We start from the raw sequence: 25,747 nt of genomic DNA, 5'->3' as shown, positions 1-25,747 counted from the left end.
GCCAGTTAACTTCATAATTGATTTTAAGATTCTTTTAACAAAGCTCAACATGGTTTAGTGCTGAGTTATATAGCTGAGCTTCGTACTACCTATGCTCCAAGTTGTGACCTGAGATCCTCAGTTCTACCCTCACTAGTCGTCCCTAGATCAAGGCTGGTAACTAAAGGTGACCAGGCTTTTGCCGTCAGGGATTCGGCTGTCTAGTACATGACTCGTTTTTAAATCATGGCTTAAAACAAATTATTTTCTTTCCCTTTTAATGCCTGATTTGTACTTTTGTGACTTGTAACCTTTCTATTTTATTTCCTTTGTATTTTTTTGTTGTCTTATTTCTATGCATTTCTTTGTAACCTTGTTTAGATAAGTGCTGTACAAATAAAAAATGTTGTGTTGGGAAGGTTACTTCGGAAATGTAAAGGGTTTTTAGATCACTAGTTCCCCTGTTAAAAATATAATAAGTAATGCAACTGTTTCCAATACGTTATGTTTTGATTACTTGACTAACAAATGTTTTAAACTGGGCAATAAAAGCGACAGAATGAATGTTAAATTCTACAAACTTTTTTTTTTTTTTTTTTTTACCAAAAACACCACATTTGGATGTAACCCTTCTATAATCACCAACATTTTGATTAGTAACTGTAATTTAATTACACATCTTTTTCCTCAGTAACTGTAACTGATTACAGTTACATCATTTTGTAATTTAATTACATGTAACTCCTCAGCACTGGCTATAATACACCAAAATGAAACAAAGTCAGTCACTAAATGGTGAGGGGGAATGAGATTAGAGGACATCCAGTTTTAATCAGGCATATTTGATATAAAGAACCTTTATAATCTGTAAACTATTGTCATTACCGTCTGTCCTGCATCTCTCTCTCTCTCTCTCTCTCTCTCTCTCTCTCTCTCTCTCTTTGTGTCATACGGATTACTGTTAATTTATTATGCTGATCTGTTCTGTACGACATCTACTGCACGTCTGTCCGTCCTGGAAGAGGGATCCCTCCTCAGTTGCTCTTCCTGAGGTTTCTACTGTTTATTTTTCCCCGTTAAAGGGTTTTCTTTGGGGAGTTTTTCCTTATCGGCTGTGAGGGTCCTAAGGACAGAGGGATGTTGTATGCTGTAAAGCCCTGTGAGGCAAATTGTGATTTGTGATATTGGGCTTTATAAATAAAATTGATTGATCGATTGATTGATTGATATATTAGTTACATTTTTAGTGCAGTTTCATTGCTGTGGCTGCAACTTAAACTTGGGATTGCCTTTTAATTTGAGATGACTTGTTAACTTTTCTCTGCTCCTGAGTTCCCTCCTGGGAGACAAAAGGTGATGCATAAATGATCAAAGTAAAAGGCTTTATGTCCTCACTGTACTGTGTGTGCAATTCCTTGATACCTCTATATGCTGTAGCGAACATGACTGGAGAGAAATGAACCTTTGCACAAACAATGTGTTCTGGTGGCTTGAAATTGCCTTGGCGTGATCGTTCGCTCAATCTTGCCATGCTTTAATGTGCTAAACCAGTGAAGCCAAGGCCTGACTTCAAATCTGTCATCATACAAAATTTTTTAATTCTCTTTCCTCTACGTCGTAAAAAAGGTGACACCGTTAATTATTACCTTTCCAAAGACGTCATCACAGCATCTCTGTGTCACACTCGCAATTTCCACCTCTGCTTTAACACTGTTTTCACAGTCACTGCTCTTTTTTTTTTCCCTTCATTTTTTAATTTTGCTGTAACCCAGCAGGGGGTCTGTATTAGTAAGGCCTCAGAGAGCCGTAGCAGGGTTTAATCTGAAGTGTTGAAAATAATACATGCCCAACCCTCCCCGGACCCTTTAAAAGATCCAGACATGAGAGTCTGAGCCAGGGTACCAGGATGGAAAAACTCTACGAGGGTAATAATCACTACCAGGGGCCCAATTTTCCCCAATATCTGCTCCTTATTTCACTCCCCTTATTTATTTGGATATAGGCCCTTTAAGTTAAATTTAATTTGAAACTGCTCCGCATTTCTACGGATTGATTTAAGGTGCAAGACACTTTTGTTTCCACTTGCAAAGATGCCAGTCTGTCATCTGAAGAAAAAGGGTACTGGGTGCATTTGATGGGTGTGTTATCCAAGGCCCGACCATAAATCCTTGCTAATCCAGGGTGCTTCCTGCAAGCGTCAGTGTCACTGTCTGTTTCTGTGGTGATCAGATTTATGACCTCACACATGGTGTCAAACAGGAAGCATTTGGCGTGGAGTGCACTGACACACCGAAACATGCAGAGTAAGCACAGGAGTCCTTTCACACACTGATCATGAGATTCATTGGCCTCATGTTGAGTTGGATCGAGCTGGAGCAAAAAAGTAAAGGGGCGTAAACCGGAGAAAAAGCAGAGATTCACTACAAGGCGTGCCTAAATTGCTCACTGCCATTTCAATCCTCTCTCTGCTCTCAGACGCAGAACAGATTGAGTTTTAGGTGGCTGTAATTTTTCACAGCTTAGCGGAGGCCAGGATAAAACATGACTCACTGTCCACTTTCTCCCTCATGCTGGAGGAGCAGAGGTGGGCACTACATGTCTGAGCTCAGGTGGAGCCGCGGCAATAAAAGGAGATGACACACGCATAATATACACATAAACACACACACACACACACACATTACATACAAGCTGCGGCAGAGAGTGGGCACATAAGCACCAACTGGAGAGAGCCATGGTGAGCGGGAAAAGGTGTGAGCAGGAAAAGTGGTGTGTGTGGGTGAGTGTGAATATGCGAGAGTGTGCGTGTGTATTTGTAGAGTTTTTGCAGTTGTGACAGCTGGGATGAAGGAGTGGAGGCGGCGTGTGTGATTGGAGGAGGTGCCAACAGAGCAAGTGTCTCTTTATTTTCATCACACACAAGTGTGTCTGTGTGTGGATATATGTTCATGAACGCTATGTACATCTGTGTTTGTGCCTGTGAATCTAGCCTGTATGTACAGAACAGTCTGATCTTGTTTGATATGAGTGCAATATGGAGCCGTCATACGATGTATGTAAATTAGCCTCGTGTTTACATGATACATCCATGTTTTGATGCAATTGCTAATGCCTGTGCAGTTAAAGGGTCAATGCAGCCAAATCACTAAGAGAAAAAAAACCTCACTGTGCATTGTAGTTTTGGTTTTGTTTGCAATAAATAAATGTCAAAATTTGACAACTTTGCAGAACACCAGGTCACATCCACTGCAAACAATTTTAAAATGCAGTCTCAACCCAATCTCAAGAATAAATGTTGTGCTGTGGTTAATAAGTGGTTACATTTAGGCACAAAAACATTGGTTATGGTCAGGAAAAGATCAGAAAAAGATGTTTTGGCTTAAAATACCCGACTCTGTTGGTACATTTGCATCTGGAAATGCAGCTGATGTCTCACTTAAAAACAACCACTTTTGGTGCCACAATTGCAGCTGGATGCAGACAATGTCTCACTAAGAAAATGCCAAGAAACAGATAGTTTTGGTGCTGGAAATGCCACCAATGTCTTGCTAAAAATCAGCCGACTTTGGTGGCGCAATCTTGGCTGGAAATGCTGCAGATGACTGACTAAAAAACAATCAATTTTGGTTGGAAATGCTACAGATGTCTCGCTAAAAACAGCTCATTTTTGTGGCACAATTGTGACAGGAAATGCCGCTGTTGTCTTGTGAACAAAAAAAAATGCCAAGGAGCAGCCAGTATTGGTGGCTTCATCGCCGTTGGAAATGCAACCAGTGTTGCTAAAAACAGCTGATTTCGGTGGCATAATCATGGCTGAAAATGCCGCTGATGTCTAGCTAAAAACAGCCGATTTTGATTGCAAAACTATCGCTGGAAATGAACTTGAGCTGTTGCTATGAAAATCATATTTGTGCATGCCCCTCCACCACAACCAACGTTGGCCTTGGACGTAAATCATGATGTGCAGAATCCTCTTACATGTATATAATTCCTAGGGACAGATGGCAGCCCACCTACAGCCAGGCTCTGTTAAAGTTTCTGCCTGTTCAAAAGCATCCCCACATGTACTTGTTCATGCAGGGACTGCTACATCTCTGTACATTAAAGAGCAGGTTCTAGACCTTCTCTATATGACTTGACTGGATTTGTTTTGGGATATCCAGCTCTGCAACTTTCCCTAAAACCCCTATACAGCTGAGGTGTAATTGCATTTTCATTATAAAAGCATTGAAAATTAAATAGCAACATGTCTCTCCAGAAATAATGCCCTGGGTACTTTGAACAATCAACAGACCTCGCTATGGACAGTTTCCACTGGGGCAATTTCTTTTATTAAAAGTATTTCCAAACAAAACTGCCCACAGCACGGTCTGTGAATTATCCAGGCACACACGCTGCTCTTAAAGCTAAAAAATAATTTTTTTCAATGCTGTGAGCAGCACAACAGAATTCTTGTGACCGCCTTTGTATGGGTGGAGGTGAACTCACTAACTAGCAGAACTGAAAGTATCTACAGAGCCTGATGCAACTAAATGTCTTCCTGCAGTTCGGGTGAACCTATCCTTTAGGATTTTGCATGTTTTGGTCAATGTGCCAGTGTATCTGCTTACTTTGCATGTGATTGTGTATGTATGTGTGTGTGTGTGTGTGTGTGTGTGTGTGTGTGTGTGTGCTGTGTAGGTGAGGTCACTCCGGTGCTGCTGCAGTAACAAGCCATGGCAGCAGCTGCAGGGAGGCAGGCAGGCAATGATGAGGTCATTCAGCAGGCAGGATTAAGGCCGTGACAACTGGCTCTGCGGCCAGTGCCAGTGCTGACCGGGGCAGTTGTGCAGTGGGCATGGTGCTCCAGTCCCAGCTCTGCACCAGCATTACCCCACTGTTGTTTTTTCATTAGCTTGGTACTGGCCCAGGGTGCTGCGCAGCTTGCCAGGCACACAGCGTGAACCCACAGTTGTTGCAGGGCTTTAGAGCCCTCTCACTCCGTCCCTCTCTCCATTCGTCTCTGTCTGTGGTCGCACACTGTGACCGCTGCCCTCACAGGGAATAAAGGATCAGGTTACGTCCCAAACACACTCGTTAACTCAATTATGCAAGCCTTTAACGCTTTGATGTGTCGCGATAAGGCCAGGATTATTGAAAGGACAGATGCCATCTGACCACAGCAGAGCTTTGTTGCCACATGCCTCAGCTACAGTTGATGAGAGATGGACAAAATGGACTGGGTAGGGTCAGGAGAAGGGCCACTTATAACCTGAAAGGGCTGAAAGACAGGGACAGGCATGGAAGATATCAAAGTGGATAAAAGCTTTTTCACGATCTTAAAATGTCAGCTTGACATTTAAGGTGCGAAAACCTAAAATAGTTTGTAATGGATGAAACAGTTCCAAATTCACTTTACCTCACATCTGTTTAAAACATGAAGGAGTAACAGGATGTGCTATGTGTGGCTCTAAATTAGGTGATTTCGGGATCCATTTTCAATTTTCCGCACTTTAAATTCTCCTCGTTCGCTTGCAAAATGATGAAAATGCATAAAACACAGCAGCTAGTCCTTCATTGGGTCCCACTTATTTTTCAGTGGAGCTTGGACATAAACCTAAAACCATTAGCCGCACCACTGAGACCAATTAGCAAAACGTGGCCAAACAAACCTTCCCCTGCTTTTACAACTTGTTCTCTCTTCTTACTCTCCCTCCACTTTTTCTCTCACTTCTTTTGTGGCAGACTGAGACACAGTTTCTCAGTCTCTCGGCCTGTGCTGATAAGTGATTTATTTAATATGAGCATTCTTGCTTTGCAACTGTAGGGATGCTCTCTTACGGCCCAAAGGCCTGACATATTGATGTCTATCTCCCACATAAGCTCCAGATGTGAACTCACTGGCTTTATGTTTGGTTCTGATGTTTTTTAGGGGGGAATGGATGGATTAGCTCAGCTGGAAAACTTTGCAGCCGCAGACCAACAGTCTGACCTGAAATAGCCAATGAACAAAGAGATGATGGTGACAGGCACCCTACAGTTATTCTGGGCTCAGTTATACATTTATCCCTTTACTTCAGAGATGCTGCCTAAGCTTTTATAGACCATACTTCTGTTCACTGATAATACATTCAGTTCAACCACAACAGTCTGAGCACAGTAAACATTTCCCCACTAGGTGGCAATGCAGTTGCAGACTCATCGCAGAGGGGAGATAAACACCTGTGGGATCACAACATCTCACTTCATGCCTTCTCCCTGCTGTCCTCTTGTGTGTCCCAAGTCTTTTAGAACATGTTATATTATCATTTGCTAAACAATTAAAGAGAAACCATTGAATTTCTCTGTTTAAGACGCAAGAGAAATGATAAAGAAGAGGGGCTTTAAATCTAATTTTGTTGATGTACTTTGCAAAATGTATGCAAGTGAATCTGCAAAAACAGTGTTGTGCTATTTACAGATCACAATTTTTTGTCATTATATTTAATTAAGATGTTAGATTTGATGATTTTTGTTTCATGGAGAGTATCACAGACTATTTAAATTTGATTGAATCCTATTTGAATGTGTCATTACGTCTGACAGTCCAAAATTGGATTAAAGGATTATTCATTTATTGTTTGCAAAAAAATAAACACTTTGCATTTTGCCCAATACAATTACATTATAATACCTGATATAACAATTAGGAAATGGTTCAGAAACAAGTGACAAGAGGACTGCTCATATCCTGTTTGCTTCATTGTGCATTAAGTAATGTTATATATGGTGTGCATATAACATTACATACACACAAACTTATATTTTCCCCTCATATGAACTTCGTAATTTCCAAAAGAACATGAATATGAGGAATCAAACTTCTTTTTTTCCCTACGCGATTTTAAATTCTTCCCATAACTTTTGTTACAAAGCTGCATTGTGCTATGTAAATACAGCGGTGCAGTCTAGCACCTGCAGCTGAGTGACACTCATGACTACAGAGAATAACAAAATGTGGATGATGATGTCCCCATATACCGCTGCAACACTGACTAGGACCAACAAACCACCTGCTCGGCCTGCGTCATTAGATCCAACATAGTGTCACCGTGTTCACGATGTTACATGCTCACGTTACCGAGACAGAAAACACAGATAAGCACTGAAACCTCGGGGGAGGTTAAGTCTTTTCACTCGTACACGGCGCCAGTATCAGTGAGGCTGAGCAGTTAGCAAAGCAGTTAGCTCCATGACCTTCTCACCTTTCTTCGGGGTTGAGTTCCTGTTCTTAAACTACAGCCAGAACAACAACAAAAACAGCGTTTGATGTTGTTAGTGAGGTCTCTTTCTCTGTCTGCCTGGAAGTCCCCTTCTCTCTTCCTAACTACCACCAAATGGTGTCCTGTAATTCACAACGTGCATGCACATCATTTGAGAGCAGACTAAACCCAGAAGCCTGACTTTGGGATTTCTCCGCCACATAAAATGACTGCCATATTTAACGTAAGCAAATGGCCAATAAAACAACAATAACACAAATAAACAAGTCAGTATCAGAAATGAATAAAATGAAGACAATAAATCAGGGGTCTTGTTAGCCCCTGGAGTGTATTCGGGGACGCTGCGGTTTGCCAATGTCTGCAGTGTTTACTTATATCTCACAGGGGCACAGAAAAGACCATGAAGGAAGAAAGGGATGATGTCAAAATAGGATGAAGTGGGTGCTGAAAAGAGAGAGAAGACGATGGAAAAGACAAAAAGGAGAATAAAAAAAGTGAGCATGAGGGGAGACAAGCCTGGAATCAATAATCTAGTCTCTCCAGTCGGGCTGTGGAGGGGAGAGCGAGTAAGCGGCGCCTGAGGACAACAGACCGCATCCTTCCTTCCTGCGAGGCAACATGGGGACAGGAAGAGCCACCAGGGGAGGTCACTTGGCCAGCGATTCACTTCCTGTCAGGGTCGCCGGGGAACAGGGGGTAAGTACATCCGGGTCGCAGGAGAAGCCACCTGAGTGTGATCTGCCGCTGAGTTCAACCGCCCTGGATGTTGACCTCAATAGCAGCCAGGTGGGGAAGAGATGCAAGGAGAGGGGGTTGGAGGTGGGAGCAGGAGGGAGTCGAGGCCTGAGGGGCGAGGTGGCATCGTTCTGTGCCTTCTCTTCACCAGCTGGGAGTCCAGAGTGTGAAGTAGACAAATGAGTCTGGGGGTGAGGTACAAAGACTGGCAACAATTTCACTTGTCCATCTGACAAAAAGGGGAAAAAATGGTACCATCCTGCTCATTTCAACAAAGACAGATCAGTTGTTCTCTAAGAAAATGGCAAACTGACAGCCCTGTGAATGTGTGTGTGTGTGGCTGTACAGTATTTGTATATTAGAATCTAAACAGCTTGCTGTTTTGGTGGCCTCCATCCCCTCTTCTTACAGTGATCCCGCAATCTTTAAAATTGTTTTCTAAATGGCCACCCTCTCTTTGAAAGTCTGATTTCCGAAAGCTGACAGAGCACTTTTTAGCGCTGACTCCTGGAAGGCATTTTCAACAAGTTAGGGCCCGCCTGGTAACAAAATTATCATTCAAACATGCCTTAGGATGCATATAGGGGGTTTCCAGAGTGGGACTACATTGTTAAGACAAAGGGACTATACATGAAAATAATGTGCGCTAGACGGAAACATGCACCGAAGATTGTGCCACCGAGGGCTACAACAGTGGACAAACTTTGCCACTGTGATGGTGAGAAGGGGGGGGGGGGGTACTCAAGCCAGCTGAGGAGATGCATGTGTGTGTACGTGTGTGAGTGTTTGTGTGAGAGTGTGTTTGAGAGTGTGCCAAGCCGACCAGAGAGCGCTGGCAATTTCCTTGAGATGCAGAGCTTCACCGCACTCCCCAGGGGGAGGCCAAATAAACCTCAGATGTGCAGCAGGATCTGTCCCCCCCCCCCCACTGCCGCTCTCCCTCCACCTCCAAAGACTACAGAAACACATGGGAGTGAAGATGAAGAAGAAGGGATAAGAGGACAGGGAAGGGGCGAGGGAGGTAGAGAGGAAAGGGGAGATTTCTGCTGTTTCATTTTTTAAAACTCCTTCGCTGTAAGTTGTCATCGTAGTCAGCTCTGGGGAGGTTTGCAGATGTTTATCATGTACAAGGGGGAAGAAAAAAAGGAATCATAAATTGTTCCACGATGCATTCAAGGTCACAAGTTCAGACTCATAAAGTACACGAATAACCCTGCAGAAGGTAATTATAGAAGTCGACCTCCATGTCGCAGGCCGCGGGATTTAACCTCACAAACCTGTCTAAATCATTTTGGGACAGAGGCTGGAGATGGTTGTGTCATATACAGAACAGGCATAAGCACACATACACACACACACACACACACGGTCAGGCCAAAGCAGTCACCTGGCTATACTGAGTAAATTGTGCCTAAAATCATTTGTGGAACAAACATGCCGTCCCAACCAATACTGCTCTGTGTAATCTCATTCATGTGGTCAAAGTCTTGCCTCTGCATCAGCCTCTAATTTGACTACCTGGAACAGATCTGTGAAAACCATCTGATCAACACAACCTATTTTAATTTATTTGATCTAGAAATGATGTTATTTTGAGCACATAAAGAGAAAAGTGTGATGCAATCTCTCCTAAATCACCTGTAGTTATCAGTAAAAGCCGTGCCAGCAGTTAAGGGTCATTTTCATTATATTAGTAAGGGGCCTCTGTCACACCCAGTTGTGTGCTCTTTAATGAGCCTGGAAATCCATTGCACCACACACACATACACACACACACACACACACACACACACACACGCATACACACACCTCTAACACCCCACCCAGTGCTCAGAGTCCCTTGGTAATATGTATGTGTCAACACACACTGGCGGGTAAACAAATACAAGCGCCACTGGGCGTTCACCTGTTTACCCACTGCCCATCGCCCCACCCCCTGTCTGACTGCATTGCTTCACAGCAGAAAGATTTTTCATCCCTATACTGAAATTAATATCAATTTTCAGAATTCATATACTTTATTCCTATGGTCTACGACACTCAGAAACATTGCTAACCCAAAACCTAGAGTGCTAAATCTTAAATTTGTGACGTCATAGGGTATAAAGTCTGGAGCTGCTTCACTGACAATGTACTGGGAAAGATGTTCTATATGACACTTAGTGCACTCAGGGGAATGTTCTGGGTATTTTGGCACATAAAGAACTGAGAACAATACAAAAGTATAAAGTCTATTTGGGTATTAAAAAAGAAAACAAACATTTTGTGGGTCCACAAAATCCGGCTCCCATTCATTGTCTATGGAGCAGCTCCAGACTTTATACCCCATGACATCAAGTGTTTGAGACTTTCTTCTGTGGTTTCTGGCTTTGAGAGAGAGTAGCTCATGTTCACAAATATTGATTGAACTTTCCTTGACCATGGAAATAACATATTGGAATTCTTAACTGAGGTGGAGTCCCTCTTTAATGTAAGCATTGAAATTAAATGGAAAAATATGCCTACGATGCTGGTAATTGTTCACATACTTGCCTATTTACTACAGGTGTTACTGGAGGATTCCACTAGAGGGCACACCAGAGAACTCAGATTGTCGTCACAATTCACAATGTCCATACAGTTGTAAAGTATTTCTGATTCTGATTAAAGATAGAATTTCCATCTTTGTGTTACGCAAACAATAAACATAGCAACACTCAAAGAAGTTGCTATGTTGTTAATTCTGAACAGCGGCGCCATCGCTAATGGTACGTAAGGCCCCTAAATCAAGCACAATGTGACAGGGGTGAATGTGTATGTTACACTGCCACCTACTGTTCATGAGCATATTGCATCTTGCACATGCGTAGCATTAAATTCTGAGGACGTGCACAGTCAGTGCCCTAAATGGATGCAGGATACATGAGAGAGCCATGCGCACATGAATACACAGTTAAAAGCAAGTATATCTCCGGCCTAATAATATTCAAATTTTTAAAATAAACTTCATGAAAATATCAATATATGCAAAATATAACAATAAAGGAGATAAATTATGTGTAACTAAAGAAGCAAATGGCAATATACTGCATAAACTGTGTGTCACTTAAGTGTCATGAGGTGCACACCAAAGCTATAAATATTGTTTCAAGATGGAGGAAATCATTCCAAGACAGAAAATACACAGTATGCACAGAAAAATGGCAGTGTGGGATACACATATGGATTATCATCTGTTCACAATGTTGCTATATTATCAGAACACGCAGGAGGAAATCTGTCATATGTGCCGTCACATGTCCAGAGACTGCACAGAGATGCAGAGCAGTTTCATACATGCTATCCAGACTGGTTGTAATGAATTATCAGACTTAATCGTGAATTGAATTATGTTGCTGAAATAATTTGGAGGTGTGGGCAGCGATTCAAAGGGCTGGATTCAGACTAACTGTGTCCTCATGTCTTTGCACCTTTATGGTTGTTTGAATACAAAGAACTAGACCATACCCATTGAGTACAGCATACCATACCATGACTTAGTCATACCAAAAATGAGGAAAAAAAAACAACAACATTGGTCCACAGGGGGAGCCACAGCGATCGGTTGCATTTTAGCCATTTTTAAGCATTTTTCTGTTGTTATAGCGCCACCCAGTTGCCAATTAAAGTTAAATTTCTCCAGTCACCTTGAGGCGTCCTGTTCTACATATCTACCAAGTTTAGTAAAAATCGATATGGTGGTTAGGCCTAGATAAGAAATTAGCTCTCTAGAGCCCCCATTTTGTTTCCCCCAAAGTTGCGTGGTGATGGGTGAAACCCTTGAGATGTTATACAGCTTTACGTGATGAGCCATGCCCTCTGCAATATTCATTGCCTTATAGAAGCTCAGTTTTAGTAAGTTTTCCAACTTTTGCCAAGAGGGAACTTTAGATATTGGTCCCTAGATTATGTTCACTGAGTTTCATGCAGATCGATCAAACTTCCTAGGAAGAGATCGATTTTAAGTGTTTTTCAAAAAATTCAAAATGGTGGAAAATCTATATAACCGGAAGTTATGGGTTCTTGAGGCAAATTTGTTCCTCGCGAGGAGAGGCAGCTCTGTGCAAAGTTGCATGTCTCTACGACATACGGGGCATGAGATATGCCCATTCAAAGTTTGCAATTTCAATCGGTTGCTATAGCGCCCCCCTTTGACAAATTGATGTAATATTGCTTCATTCGCATCCTCCCATGACCCTCTACCACTGTGCCAAATTTCACATGGATTGACCAAGTCAGTGAGGAGAAAAACGTGGAACAGACACACAGACACACCCACAGACAGATCATTATATAGTAAGATATAGTAAGATGTAGCCTACAGCATGGCTCTAGGCACAAAAAGCATGCATAAAAAAAGCAGGGGGCGATGCAGTGAATGAAGATGCTCAGTGGCTGCAGAAACTATAACTATAGCTGCCATTTCTAACTTCCTTTCATGCTTTTGGGCCTTTAAGAAGACGTCATCAATGTCCATTTTTTTCCCAAGGCATCAGTTTGTAGTGTAGGCTCTGCTGCCACCTCCATGGTTTCCAAGCTCAGCCCTCCAATACTGCCAACCCTTTTCTGCAATTTGATCATGCCTCTGCATTCCCAGCTTTTGTCCAACACTGACTGATATACTGTAAGAACTGGGCTCCCTCATTATACTCCCTTGCATCCAAGCCCAGAAAGTCCAGCATTTTATTGACGTGATTATTAAATGTCACTCCTGTAAACATCACACACTAGCCCGAGCTACAGGAGACTAAACAGGCTCCCTACAGATCCCAAAACCAACTTACAAAACCAAAGCAACACCGGCGCTACCTTTATTTTCCCTTTTGACTTTTTTTTTCCTGCTTTCGCAATCATCATTTAACAAGTTTGGTAAGCTGCAGCAACAGCCAGGCTTGTGGCTAGATATGGGCTTGTGATGGACATGAGGTTACTCTTGCCATACCCAGACTACTGGGCTCACAGTGGGGAAGTATCCGTTTACCCCGGGTCTCCCCAGCTCATTCTGCCTCTGGATGGATGCCTGTAAAGCCAAAGGGAGGGCGGGGGAGGGAGGGGGAGTGTATGTGTTTCCATTACGACTATTGCGCCCCTTGAAACACTAGAAGTCTCATTTTGGGGATCCAATTTTATTAAATCAACTGTGTGACAAGGTTGGACTGTTTCCACAACATGAGCAGGTACGGTGGGTGTGAGGTGTGCAGACAAAGTGCTCTTTGAGTGCTGTGGTCAGGCGCTTTGCCAGACACCTTTCCACACCTAGCACTCGGGGAGCCTAATTGAGAGTATGGGCTGAGCCTGTCGTTGCCGTTACCATTATTGCTCTCAACACATGGCCAAGAGGCTCTGATAGCTGTAACACTGTCGCTACCAAGGGCTCATTTCGAGTGTGTGTGTGTGTTTATAGGTAGCCTGGTTGAATGTTTTTGCTTCTGTCGGTGCCGGTGGACCCTGCTGCTGCATAAATGTTCTGACAATCATCTTACACTATTTAAGCCCCGCTGCATTTACTTCATGATGAAATATCCAGACTGAAATATAAATGGAAAAAAGAAGTGACAGGTGTGTGTCTGAAAATCAGCAGTGACGTGCGTGCACGTGTATAAAGAAAGCAAAGTGTGACGAGAGAGCGAGAAAGTCCTCTTACCCAGATAGAATAATTGAGAGGCTGCAAATCATAATGAGAGCCTAAGTAAATAAATAAAGGAGAGATTATTTATTTGATTTCGGGGAAGCCGGAGCTATAACTCATGTCTCATTGGAGTTGGCGCCGTTGGTGCTGTGGTTTCCAACATGCTGGGAGCCTCCTCCCTTCCAAGCTTTGCTCTGCTCAGACTCAAGACTCAGCTTACAACAAAACATACAACAGCTAACACCCTGTAAAGCGCAGCAAGGGAGAGGGCAGGCATACAGAGAGATAGGTCTGGGTCTCAGTGTTAATGTAAGCACTCGCAGGCTGGGGTCGTAGCAGTTGGTAAACCAAACGCGTGACAATTTTTTTTACGTGATGTTAAGGCTGAGATACAGTAAAGAGGATTTAAACAGTACAGATGGTTTTGTTTCAACAGAAATGCAGGGAAATGATTCACGTTTTATCACAAAGTACAATGCATCAGAGGATAATGATGAGAAATAGTGCGATGGTTCAGTTAAGCCTCTTCACACTCCTCTCCTCACGTTTCTACATGCTGTCTCTCTGCAACAGGAGGTCTGGGAGAAAATCACTCTTACTTTTGCTCAGATTCCAGTCCCATCCCTCCTTCTCTGGCTGTTGCTTTGCCAGCTGAACAGTATACAGGGCGGCTGCCATTTTGGCAGGGCGAGTCTTTTCCCCTTACATAGTTATTAAAGGCTGATTTTCCCCTCGGCCCAAGTCTCCTGAAACAAGGTGTGCTCCCTGACTGGGTAGGCCCTTCACAATCTGGGCCCAATTTCAAGTGGAGTCAAAGAGGAATGGATTTGCCGGGATGTATGAAAGAGAGCAGGCCGGAAATCAGTGTCATGTCACAGCCAGATATGATTATGGTAATCTTTATTAATTTGACCACAAGTACATAAATACAAATTAGGACAAGCCGTCTCTGGTGAACGCACCCACCCACCCACACATGTATGCATTACATACTCGGGGCCGTGCAGAGAGGCCAACATATGGAAATACCTTTAGAGGCAACGGTGATGATATGTGATAGAAGACAACAAGTTTACAAATTAGCTTGTGACAAGTTTCACATCCTCATGTGGTGGGTGTCACGCTGCGTCACATCACATGCTAGATGGAAATGAACAACCAAAAAGAGCAGTTGCCTTGGTGATACATCTGCGCGGACACACATTAACACATACATGCGCACATTCACAGAAAGACAGACACATGGACACCCAAGAAAACACTCTTGGCTGCAAGCATAGTCCAAATGGCGATACTTCCCCGGGTGAGACAGCACCCTCTGGCCTGTGGGGCTAACAATAGGATCCATTCTGCACTGTCCCCTGTGCGCTGCTCACAATCCTCCCTCCCTCCCCCCTCCGTGCTTATGACTAATGACCTCGGGGCAGGGGTAAGTTAGGGGTGAAGGTGGGGGCAGGGGGGGAATGATGCTGTCACTGAAGACGCCAAGACAACAACATCATCACAGGATTTGAACTCAGCCTCTGTCACAGCCACAACAACATCTTAAAAAGACATAACTCACAAAAATGAAAGCTAAGAGTCAAGCCAAATTGGACCTAAACTACTTTGCACATGTTGTGTCAGTCACCGTCTCTAAGTGATGCTTTCATCTGCCAGCATCAATGATGTCTCTTATCTGATGTCTATCCGTGAGGAAGTTACAAAGAAAAGTCGCGTCATAGACAGATTCGCCGGGCAGCATTTGCTGCTTCAGTAAGCATGTGAGAAAACGCTTTGAACATGTGTCACGGTGAAAAGACATTCCACATTAGAGCCATTAGAAGTGCTGCTCGGCAGTTGCCACATCTCCCCTCTCGATGAAAAAAAAAAAAAAAAAAAAAATACATTTCAAATAAAACCCACCATATCACATTCCCTTTAGGAATACTTTAAATAGGCAACAGGACTGTATGGCTGTCTGAGGTTAGCGCATGTATCACTCAGCTGGAGGACTAAGGGAGGGTGGCACGAGGCCAAGCCCAGTTGAGGGGAACGTGTGCGGGGTGTGGGGGCCGGAGCAAAAGGCTTGAGCTGGAGCACACAGATGTGGAGGCACTGACGGATGTTTCTGGGACAGATGCTAGCTTTGCTCAAGCATGTGCAGCTGTGTGGACGAGCACACGTGTGTCTTAGTGCTCGACAGTGTCTATGTGTGTATGTCGTTTTCTTTACAGTTTGTTAGTCTGTGCAGAGATTATCTTTTGTGCGTGTGCTTAAGGCTAGCTATAATGAGCTCAGGCCTCAGCCTACACCTTTTCTGTCCATCTTTTTTGTTTTACTTTTGATTTATTTTCTTTATATTTTAATGTCTTGTTGTTATCTATTCTTTATTATGTGCATTCCTTTTCGAAGTTTGTTAACAAGAACTTGTTACTGCTACTAATAAATTAATATTACCACTGTCTTCCTCGAATGTAATGGAACTAGATGGCACTCAGCTTGTGGTACTCAAAACAACAAAAAACAAAACAAAAAACAAACTAAACCGTATTAAAAAAACTCAAAAGCAATGTCTTTTTCCGTAAATCATGAGCCGGTTACTCAAGATAATCCACAGACCTTGTTTTGAGTTCATGTAGGAACTATTTTCTTTCTACCAAACTACACCCGACAGCCCTATCACCATGCAGAAAGAAGCATACGACTACTCATGGATGCCCGTGAGAGCATGAGATGTAAACAGTGTTGGGCTTGTTACTCTAAAAATGTAATATATTACTTGTTACTCTTTACTCTTTTCAAAAGTAATACTATTACTTCCGTTAAGCTGCTCCTTATATTACTTTTCCGCTACATGCCATGACATTGGTAACTGCGAATCTCCCCAAAATTTAGATGTGCTTCTATGTGAATGTCAAGGTAATCGCTGTTAAGTGTAGCTAAGGCTAGGTAGCTTCTGTTTACCTGGGCTTTTCGGTTGCCTGTAAATGGTATCTTCCCAAGGCTCTGCCCGAAAGATGGAGAGTCACTCATTTCATCCACCTGCCACATATCCAGCCTCAAGCTTCATTACTTCTTTGTAGCTGCAGCTGTCCAAAATTAAAATCCAGTTTTGGATGTTTAGCTGGTGCAGGGCTACAGCCGACCTCTGCAGACGAGGAGGGCTCACCTTTGGTAGGGTGTATTTCCTGGAGCGTCACGTTGTTGTGTTGTCGGTCATAGTAGTGGAGGTGTTTCAGACCGGAGGTTTGAGGATGTGTTTTCTGCAGGGGAAAAAGTTTTAGTCCAACTACATGCAACCACAGTGTTCTTGTCATCTTTTCTCCTGACAAAATCAAAGCGATGGGAGTATTTCCAGCCACTAAGGGAAGCGTTTCCAGCTAGCTTGCAGCTTTGTGACGGGCTTGCGCAATGCTTCGTTTACTAAAATCCTCTGAGTCCGCTGATGTGAAGTTGTATTTCAAGTCAGCAGTGACGTGATAACAAAAGTAACGTAACGAGTTGTTTTGTTTTGGAGTAACTGTAATACTGTTACTGAAATTTTATTGGCAATTAGTTACACTACTCATTACTGGAAAAAGTAATTTCATTACTGTAACACATTACTGCCCAACACTGGATGTAAACATTAATGGCGTCCTTCTAAGCTGAGCTGTAACACTAGCTCGTTCAGTGGCGGTGGGTGAGCTAACAGTTGATGCCCGCTTGCTTCTGCGTGGTGATAGGGTTGGCAGGTGTAGTTCGGTAGAAAGAAAGTAGTTCCTATATAAAAGCTGCTAAGAACAAAGTTGGATGTGTGTGTTCTTGGAGTCATGATTTCTGGGAAGAGACACTGCTGTTGATTTTTTCAAACGTATTTTTTGGCGCTTTGAGCACCACAAGCCGAGTGCCATCTAGTTCCATTATATTCGGGAGAAGACATATGTCTACGGATGATATCTCCAACACTTGGCAACTCACATCAAAACAATCTAGACTGATAAATAGCACTAAATGTAATAGGTAAAATATGCGTTTTTGATTTTGGGCTGAACTGTCCCTTTAATATAGGCTACACAACTGTTTCTTGAATCTGTAAGCATTTATTTGCTTGTTTTTATTTCCTTTTAATGCTTTTTTCCCCAATTTATTCATTGACTGTCTTTTAAATACAAATTTTATGCTTTCTTAATCTATTACATTCAGTATAATTCTACTCCCCTTGTTAAGCACTTTAAATTGCCTTGTGCCTAAATGCTGTGATAGCTATAAAAATCTTGTCTTGCCTTCACTCCTGCCTTCCTGACTATTCATTTGTTTCTTCATTAACAGTAGCAGATGACAAACTGGCCCAAAATTTCAAGAATGATGCACCCAAGTGGCAGAGTCACAAAAGGGAGCTAAGCCAAAGGATTCACAGGTATCACTGCCTCGACAGCTCAGTGCCTTTGGCTGCAGCCAGGGAAAAGCTTCACATGGCACAGAAGGACAACAAAGCTACCGAGTGAATCAGACTGTGAGCAGTATCTGCGCCCCGCTGAGTACGTGTGCGCATGTGTGATTGCTGTAACTGTAATCACAGTTTGTGTGGGTTCATGCGCACACGTTGGAGAGACGCTCGCTTGCATCCATGTGTGGTTGGAGATGACGCAAGCCTAGCCGGTGCAAGCTGGTGCGGCGGTCAGTTAGGCCCTAATTGAACCGCCTGCTTCAGCTGCCTGATTGCAAACAGACCCAGGTGAGTGTGTGACAGCGCCCTCCTCCTCCTTTCCTTCTCTTCCTCCTTCACTTGCTCCCGACTCAAGCTAACTCACTCTAATGAGTTTCCAGAGCCGTGTCATGCACGTTGCTCACTACAGTGCTAATGATTACAATTTGTCCAGCCATCTGATTAAGGAAGTGGCTATTAGAGCACCGTGCCACACTTAAAATCCTTCCCCACTGGCTCGGCACAGAGTTTTATGGGCGCAGGCGATGGAGTGTCACTGAGGAATAGCCTTGCACCATCAAAGCTCTAATGATCCTTAATAGCATATGCATGTATTTTACAACTGCACTGCTCACAGAAAAAACATAATTATATGTAATATCATTCACAAGGTGTAGTAAAACATACATTTTAGAGGGCGGAGCTTAGATTGTGGTGTTCGGCACCCAGACAGGAAACAAAACTGATTTTTACAGGGCTAGGGCACCCGAAAGTAATTACTTATAACATAGGTTGAGGCCTGTAATAAACAATTACTTGGATTACACCAGCGTAGTGCCTCGTAAACACCGGGGTCCTAAACTACACCTGAGTTTTCAGCCTGTCTGCTGGCTGGGCCAACGCACTACCTCACTGGAGAACCATGTGTGACAGCTTGGCGACTCTCCAACTGAGCAAGCACAGGTTTTCACACAACGCTCTCATCACGTTATATTGAGATTATCAAAATGGGAATAAGGCGCTAAAATAAGTAAAGCATGGGCTAGATATTGGTAACAGACTGCGGCGCAGACTGATCCTGAGAGTAAGGAGAAGTGACAGGTTGGGGCAAAAACAAATGCACCAGCAGACTGGTGTGACAGTAAGAGACAGAGATCTGTGACTCATGATGCTCTTTCAAAGAGTTGAAGATCATCCACAAATAAACTACAGACCATGTGGTTCCCCGTATCCAGCACAAATGTTCTGTTCCTTTTCTCCCCAAAGGCCAATAAAACAAACAGCATGGACTCCACAACACACTAACCCCCCTCTGAAGAGATCACACTGAGGGACTGAGTCCATCACTCTTTTCCTCCTTGTCTTTTTCACTCCTGCATATTCCTGGCTGCTCTGCTCTAAATCTTTCCTCTCTTCTGATCTGAAGCCTTCTACGTCTGTAGATAAAGGACAAGGCAGCAGATAAAGAAAGGAAGAGAAGTGATTGAAAGTGTTTGATAAGAAATCAGCACCTTTGTCACAATTCTTCCTTTCCTCTATCCTTCCCTCTTTCCCTTCTCTGGCCTGCTTCCCGGCCTCTGCTAGTAGGCGTAATACTGGAACGTTCTGTTTGCCTGTTAGCCCTGAGCCCAGCCCGGCAGCTAAACAGGCCGGCACCCCGAGACAGAGCCAGGAGGAGTGAGATTAACATGAGCCCGGAGTCATTACACTGTTCATGAGCCGTGTCCAAAGCAACAACTTTTATAGCACCTGTAACACACCAGCTAATCTGTCTGACACCCCTGACCAAATAAACACAGCCAACGCCGCTGCAAACACACACACACACACACACACACACACACACACCAGACCAATGCTGGCTTTGCACATAAAGGCGTAAAAGCAAGGTGCCTTCAGTGTTTGTTGTGTTTTTAAAATGCTGCTGCTGAAGATGAAGTGAGGCTTTAAGAGTTTACTGACCTTTGACTTTCAGTATGGTTTCGATAGCATGCACACACATTACGCCAGACCCCTTTCTGTCTCCACCAGCACACCACCACCTCTGTCCTACCCATCAGTCAATGCCAGGGCTAATCAGTCAAAATAAATCCAATAAACCAAAACGCAGACCCCTACATTTAATTACAGGAATTGGGCTCTTGGAGGAGAGCGCACTCTGCCAACACACATACTGGCCCCTTTATCAACAAGCATACTGCACTAATTGCAGTCTCTGTGATTATATAATTTAACTGTATTTAACCACATTAGTAGAATAGTGTGCACTACCGGGAGTGGACATAATCCTCGGGAAGAGGAGATGTAGATAATTGAATAATTTTGATTCACGGGCTGATAAGGGCCAGAGTAAAGACAGCTAACCTCTCCATGTTGGTTGCAATACCGTACCATAGTCTTCTCATTAGGCGTAGTCAAAGAAAGCCTTGTGGTGAGGTTGCCCTGGGCCGGTGACTACTGCTCTGTGAGTGAGAGGACAGGAATGATGGTGTTCTCAGGGAAGCTGGGGGTTAAAAGGTCACCAGTGATTCAGGTACTCATGGTGGATTGTGTACATTCTTGTATTTGAAACGGCTGCGCAGAGTCAGAAAACTGGCAAACAAAATGTGAGTAACAGTCAAGTCAAACTGAAATTTAAATTCAAGAAACTAGTTTCTCCTTGGGTTTGTTTTGACTCGTGTATTTGGTCAAAAGTGTTTGGTCAAATAATGGAGTTAGTGGAACTAAGAATGCACTGAGCATGTGTTGAAATGACATGGAGAAAAAGTCATGCCTTCTGGTAATACAGCTAAGATTAGCAAGCTAGGCTAACACACTTTCACTGCAAAGTCCCATGCTACCTTGTGCTTTTAGGGGCTGTGTCCACCAAAGCAGTTTTTTCCTGAAGCCGGTGAATTTTTCTCAATTCTTTGCAACGGAAGCACCACTTATCTACACTCTAAAGCACTCCCAGCTGGGAGCGCTGGCGTTTTCAGCTGGTAAAGAAACGCTTTGGTGGACATGGGGCCTTAGTTGTTTTGTTTTTTTTTCAGTTATCTATGATGTTTGTAGTGGTTGGAGTACTTGTCTTCCATGCGGAAGGTCTAGGGTTAAAGTCCTGCTGGGGTCAGTGTCAGCAAAGGCATGCGGTAGCAAGAGGTGCCCATCGCCGAAACAAAATGGAATTACATTAATCTGAGGTAAGTCCTCAACGAGGGCACGCCTCAAGCTCGTCATAAACAAGAGGTTCCAGACGTAAAAGTGGATTCATCTATGATGTTTTTTGAACTCATAAAGCAGACATTTATGATACGGGTATATTCATAAATAGCCACTCCGAACACTAGAGTGCACTCGGGCAAAAACTGGACCATTTGTAAATTTGGGCGCTGTTAGAAGCACCACACTATCTGGGCAGCAGAACGCCAAGTACAGTAAAAGTGACACTTTTGTCACTTTTGGCCAGTTGTTAATTCATTCACTATGCAGCTATTGCAGATACTACAAGCGTACTTTTAATAATTTTCAGCCATTCACTCCTTTTTTTTTTTAAAGATATTTTTTCGGGCATTTTTAAGCCTTTAATCGATAGGGCAGATGAGCGTGAAGAGGGGAGAGAGAGAGGGAGTGACATGCAGCAAAGGGCCACAGGCTGGAGTTGAACCCGGGCCACCTTGTACACGGGGCGCCTGCTCTACCACTAAGCCACCGACACCCCCACCCATTCACTCTTTATCCATTTATTTGTTTGTCTTATTGTCGCTCCTTGCAGAGAAGCCAATTAAAGTTTCACTGTACTTTGTATCATTACATTAAAGCCTATTCTTATTCCCATTCTGATTCTGAGCACTCTTACCACACTGGTGAGAAACTGACTCAATTCAAACTCTGTGTATATTGAGCAATTACGGCCCAGCCTGAGCTCTGAGGGTCAGGTTGGGCCGTATCAGGTTCAGGCAAAGAAATCTCCAGGAAAAACCCCACCTTGGATCAGTGTTTGTACGCTATATGACCCAGTTAGTAGTGCACCATGGAAGCTGACTGTGTCTTGTAGCAATGCAGACCTTTAAATAATAGTTTACATATTTAAAAAAATCCATTTTGAAAAAATAAAAATTTGGGCTAAATGTTCTTACAGAAAAAGTAAAAAAAAAAAACATATTTCAGTTCAACTTTAAGAGCAATTTGTCCACTGAGCAAAACTGCACTTTGATAGTATGATGATAAGCTGTAGTAATGCAGTCTCACCTACACTTTGTTGGTGCATAGAAACCAGGGTCGAAGTCTGTTCAGAAGAAATGTGTTGGTTCACACTCACAAATATAAATCCTTTAGACTTGACTGTGATTTTTTTTTAATCCCTGTTTTAGAACAGAAATAGTCAGGTGCAAACATTTTGGCTCGCACCTTCTCTGGTGTGCTCCTGTACTTAGGAAAAAAAGGAATTTAAAAGACAACCTAATATAAACTGTGCAACAATGCAAACACAAATTATCATGATGATGACGATGAGTTTTATGTTGCAACATGACAGTGCTGATGAGCCGGGAGATTTCTCAGGCCCAGGGAGAGAAGAGGAGAGGCCCCTCAGGCGGAAGTGTGGGTGATCAGCCGACAGACCAGGACATGTGGTCAGGGTCGAGGGTCATCTCACCCCCATCTCTGCTCCCCCGCACCGCTGCACACAGGAAGTCCAAATCGACGCACACACAAACATAGAGAAGCAAGTGTGCACATACATGTAGAGACGTGCACAGGCGCACACAGCAAGGAAAGAATTCCTGGTCGCTGCTCCGGGGCTGACCCAGAAACAGTCCCCCTGCAGCAGCCGTGTTCTCAGCACAGTGATGACCTGCTCCTGGAGCTCGTAAACACAGGCCACCCAGAGAGAGAGAGAGGTAGGCGGGGGGTGGAGGGGACTTACACTAGCCTAGAGGCTGCTCTCCACTGGCCAACTGTCATGTCCTGTGACCTGACCTGCTGGACCTCGAGCTGTAAAAACACACACACATACACAGCTCACACACAAACAATATGGGAGACAGTCCAGTCCAGGAAGTCAGATTCTGTTTCTGATAGGGTAATAGTTTGGAAAAGGTGTTTTTCTGGGGACAAATCATAGAAACATGATATCAAGGGTTTCTAATGAGGCAGTTCTGGCTCACAGGTTAATGAGGAAGAGATGTAGCTTCAAACATGCCACAAACGTCGCTGAGGGATCAGTATGACAGGTGGCACAGACTCTGCTTCCTCCTTAGATGCTCATGCAAATATCCTGTCAGGTGAAGGAGGAAGTGAAACCTGTTAACTGCTTAACCCCTTGCCTGCATTTGCACACTGTGCCTCTGCTTGCCAGTAGGGTAAACCAAGCCCAATGATCTCACTGCTGGTGTCTTTGCCAGTGCTGGAGTACTGACACTAACTTACATAATTTATTTGCATAGCTTAGTGCATAGCTGGACTGCAGGTTTTTTTTCCTTCCTTGTGCTCAAATGTCCTATATTCTAGTTTGCAGCTAAACTGGGTTCAACAGCAAGCTGCATACTGAAGCACAACTGCAACTGCAGGGTGGCACCGTGTTTCAGAAGTTACCAAATGAATAACAAATGTTCTTTTAGCTTACAAAAACGTCCATAAATGGATCCTTTCAACCAAACTTTTTTTTGCTTGTCCAGAGTTAGCAAACAGAGGTTGCTGTGGGACAGAGCATTGATTATGTGCAGGATGTGTTTGGTACTGAAAGATGTTGGGGGGGGGGGGGTGTTAGATGAAAAAACAGTGTGATGACTGTTCAGAATCCCGCCCCAGACACAGACTTTCATTAATGACTAGAGGTCTGGTCATGAACTTGTGGCCTGGTCAAATAATGAGCGCGTTTGTGGCCCCGCAAAGAAAGTAACTTCTCTCACTTCTCAAAGTAGCAACTGAAGGCAATTTGTTATGTTCCTGCTGATTTTGGTAGTGTATTCCTTTGAGGCACATCTCAATTTAAAATGATCAGTGCCTCAGCAGATGTGTGTGTGTTTGGATGTGCAAAGCGCCAGATGTGTTAGGCACCTGTAGCGTGCTGTCAACGCTGAAGAGAGGACCCGGCGGCAAGCAGGACAGTGGAGCTTGTCCGGGGCAGACACAGATGCACAGGGTCACACAGGGCGACCATTGTGCTACCAACATTTATGCACAGACACACACACATACACACACTTACACACACACACACCTGGGATGAGAGGCAGCAGCAAAGTGCCACTGTGTTGAACCGAATCAGAGAGCCAGCTGCTGTCTTGCTGTTACTGGGATCCACCAGTATACCAGTCTGCACCGGCTGTGACACAGCGGTTCAGGCAGAGGCTGACTGGCTGACTGGTCACCCCACGTGTCCCCCACACCAGAATCTGAATATGATAGATAATTGGCTTGTCACAGTTATTCAAGGATGATAATGCAGTCCAATGGGAAAGGACATGAAATAAAAAGGAGGCATTGCTGCATCTCCCAAAACAAACCAAACGACTTGTGTCCTTACATTTACAAATATCAGGGTTGTAGACTCAAGTCACATGACCTGGACTTGAGCCAAATCTGGTGACTTAAAGGTATACTATGTAGAAACTGTTTCACTTTCGCCAGTGAAAGTGAAACCCAACCCCAGCTTTGCCTGCTTGGTGTTTCACATCGCTATATTTGCATTTCTCTGGCGCTGTGTTGCCGATTTTTGTAGCTTCATCTTGGATCAACCCAGTTGCCAGGGAAAATGTTGAAACTTGGTGCTTGGTACCACTGCCAACGGGTAACCCCAAAACACCCATGTTTGTAGCCCAAAAAGCCAATGGAATACAAGAATAGCTCGCTACAAAACATCCCCGACTGGAGCCTTAGAAGCTGATGGAAACACAGTAATGACTCTCTAAAAGACAACTAGTTTTGTTGTTGGTCTCGAACAGTAGTCTACAAAAGTCTGCAGCTTGGCAGCCTCTGGCCCATGTGACACACCATCCACCATCCCCTCCAGCTAAGGATGTCAGCTCATACATTACACCACTTTGGAAACATTGATATGATACGTACGGAACGTGCAAATGTACAGTAACATATTCGTGGTTTGCAGAAACCACGTGCCAGAGTGCCAACATTTTCTTTTGGCATCTGGGCTGCTTAGATGTGTGATACTTGCAGTCTGGCACCTGGCCATTATCTTTTTATTAAGTCCTGACTTTACCTTTGCGCTGTGCACATAAACATCCTAAAGACACACAATAAGAAGGAAAACAGGGGTCGACAGATAATCGGCCTGGCCCGTTATCGGGGCCGATATTATGAATTTTTAGGGTTATCGGTATTGGTGATTTTTTTCACAGATATGCCGATATACACTTTTAGTTTTCCTTAGCTGCACTAGTACTGCATGTACCACTCCAGGCTCTTAAAAGCAAACTCAAGACCTACCTTTTTAGCCTGACTTTTAAATGAGCTCACCTTTATTTTATTTTGTTATTATTTATTTATTTTTTGTTTTTCATTCTATTTTTTACATTTTTTTATTTCTGATTATTGGTATTTATTTTTTTATTTTTTTTTTATCTGTTTTTATTTAGCTGGCACATTCTTCAACTTTGTTACTTATTTATTTATTTTTAACTTATTTATTTTCCTATTTATTGAAAGATCTAAAATTTCGTTCTTTATTCTGAGTTTTAATCCTGTTTGCTTTTATTGTGTAGTGATTTGTCAGTGTTTATTTTTTTAATTCTGTGTCAACTATGATTTTTACAGCAG

At 43.3% G+C, this 25,747-nt stretch overlaps 1 long non-coding RNA gene across 1 annotated transcript in view; it reads right to left on the bottom strand.

Annotated features, from left to right (window-relative positions):
• LOC125879465 (uncharacterized) overlaps positions 1 to 25,747 on the bottom strand; it is a 55,158-nt gene that overhangs the window by 4,571 nt on the left and 24,840 nt on the right. The window lies entirely within an intron of this gene.

Source organism: Epinephelus fuscoguttatus, linkage group LG19, assembly GCF_011397635.1.
Source record: "Epinephelus fuscoguttatus linkage group LG19, E.fuscoguttatus.final_Chr_v1".
NCBI classification, from domain to species: Eukaryota; Metazoa; Chordata; class Actinopteri; order Perciformes; family Serranidae; genus Epinephelus; species Epinephelus fuscoguttatus.
Note: the sequence above shows the minus strand (reverse complement) of the source record. Positions and strands in the feature narration are given on the sequence as shown.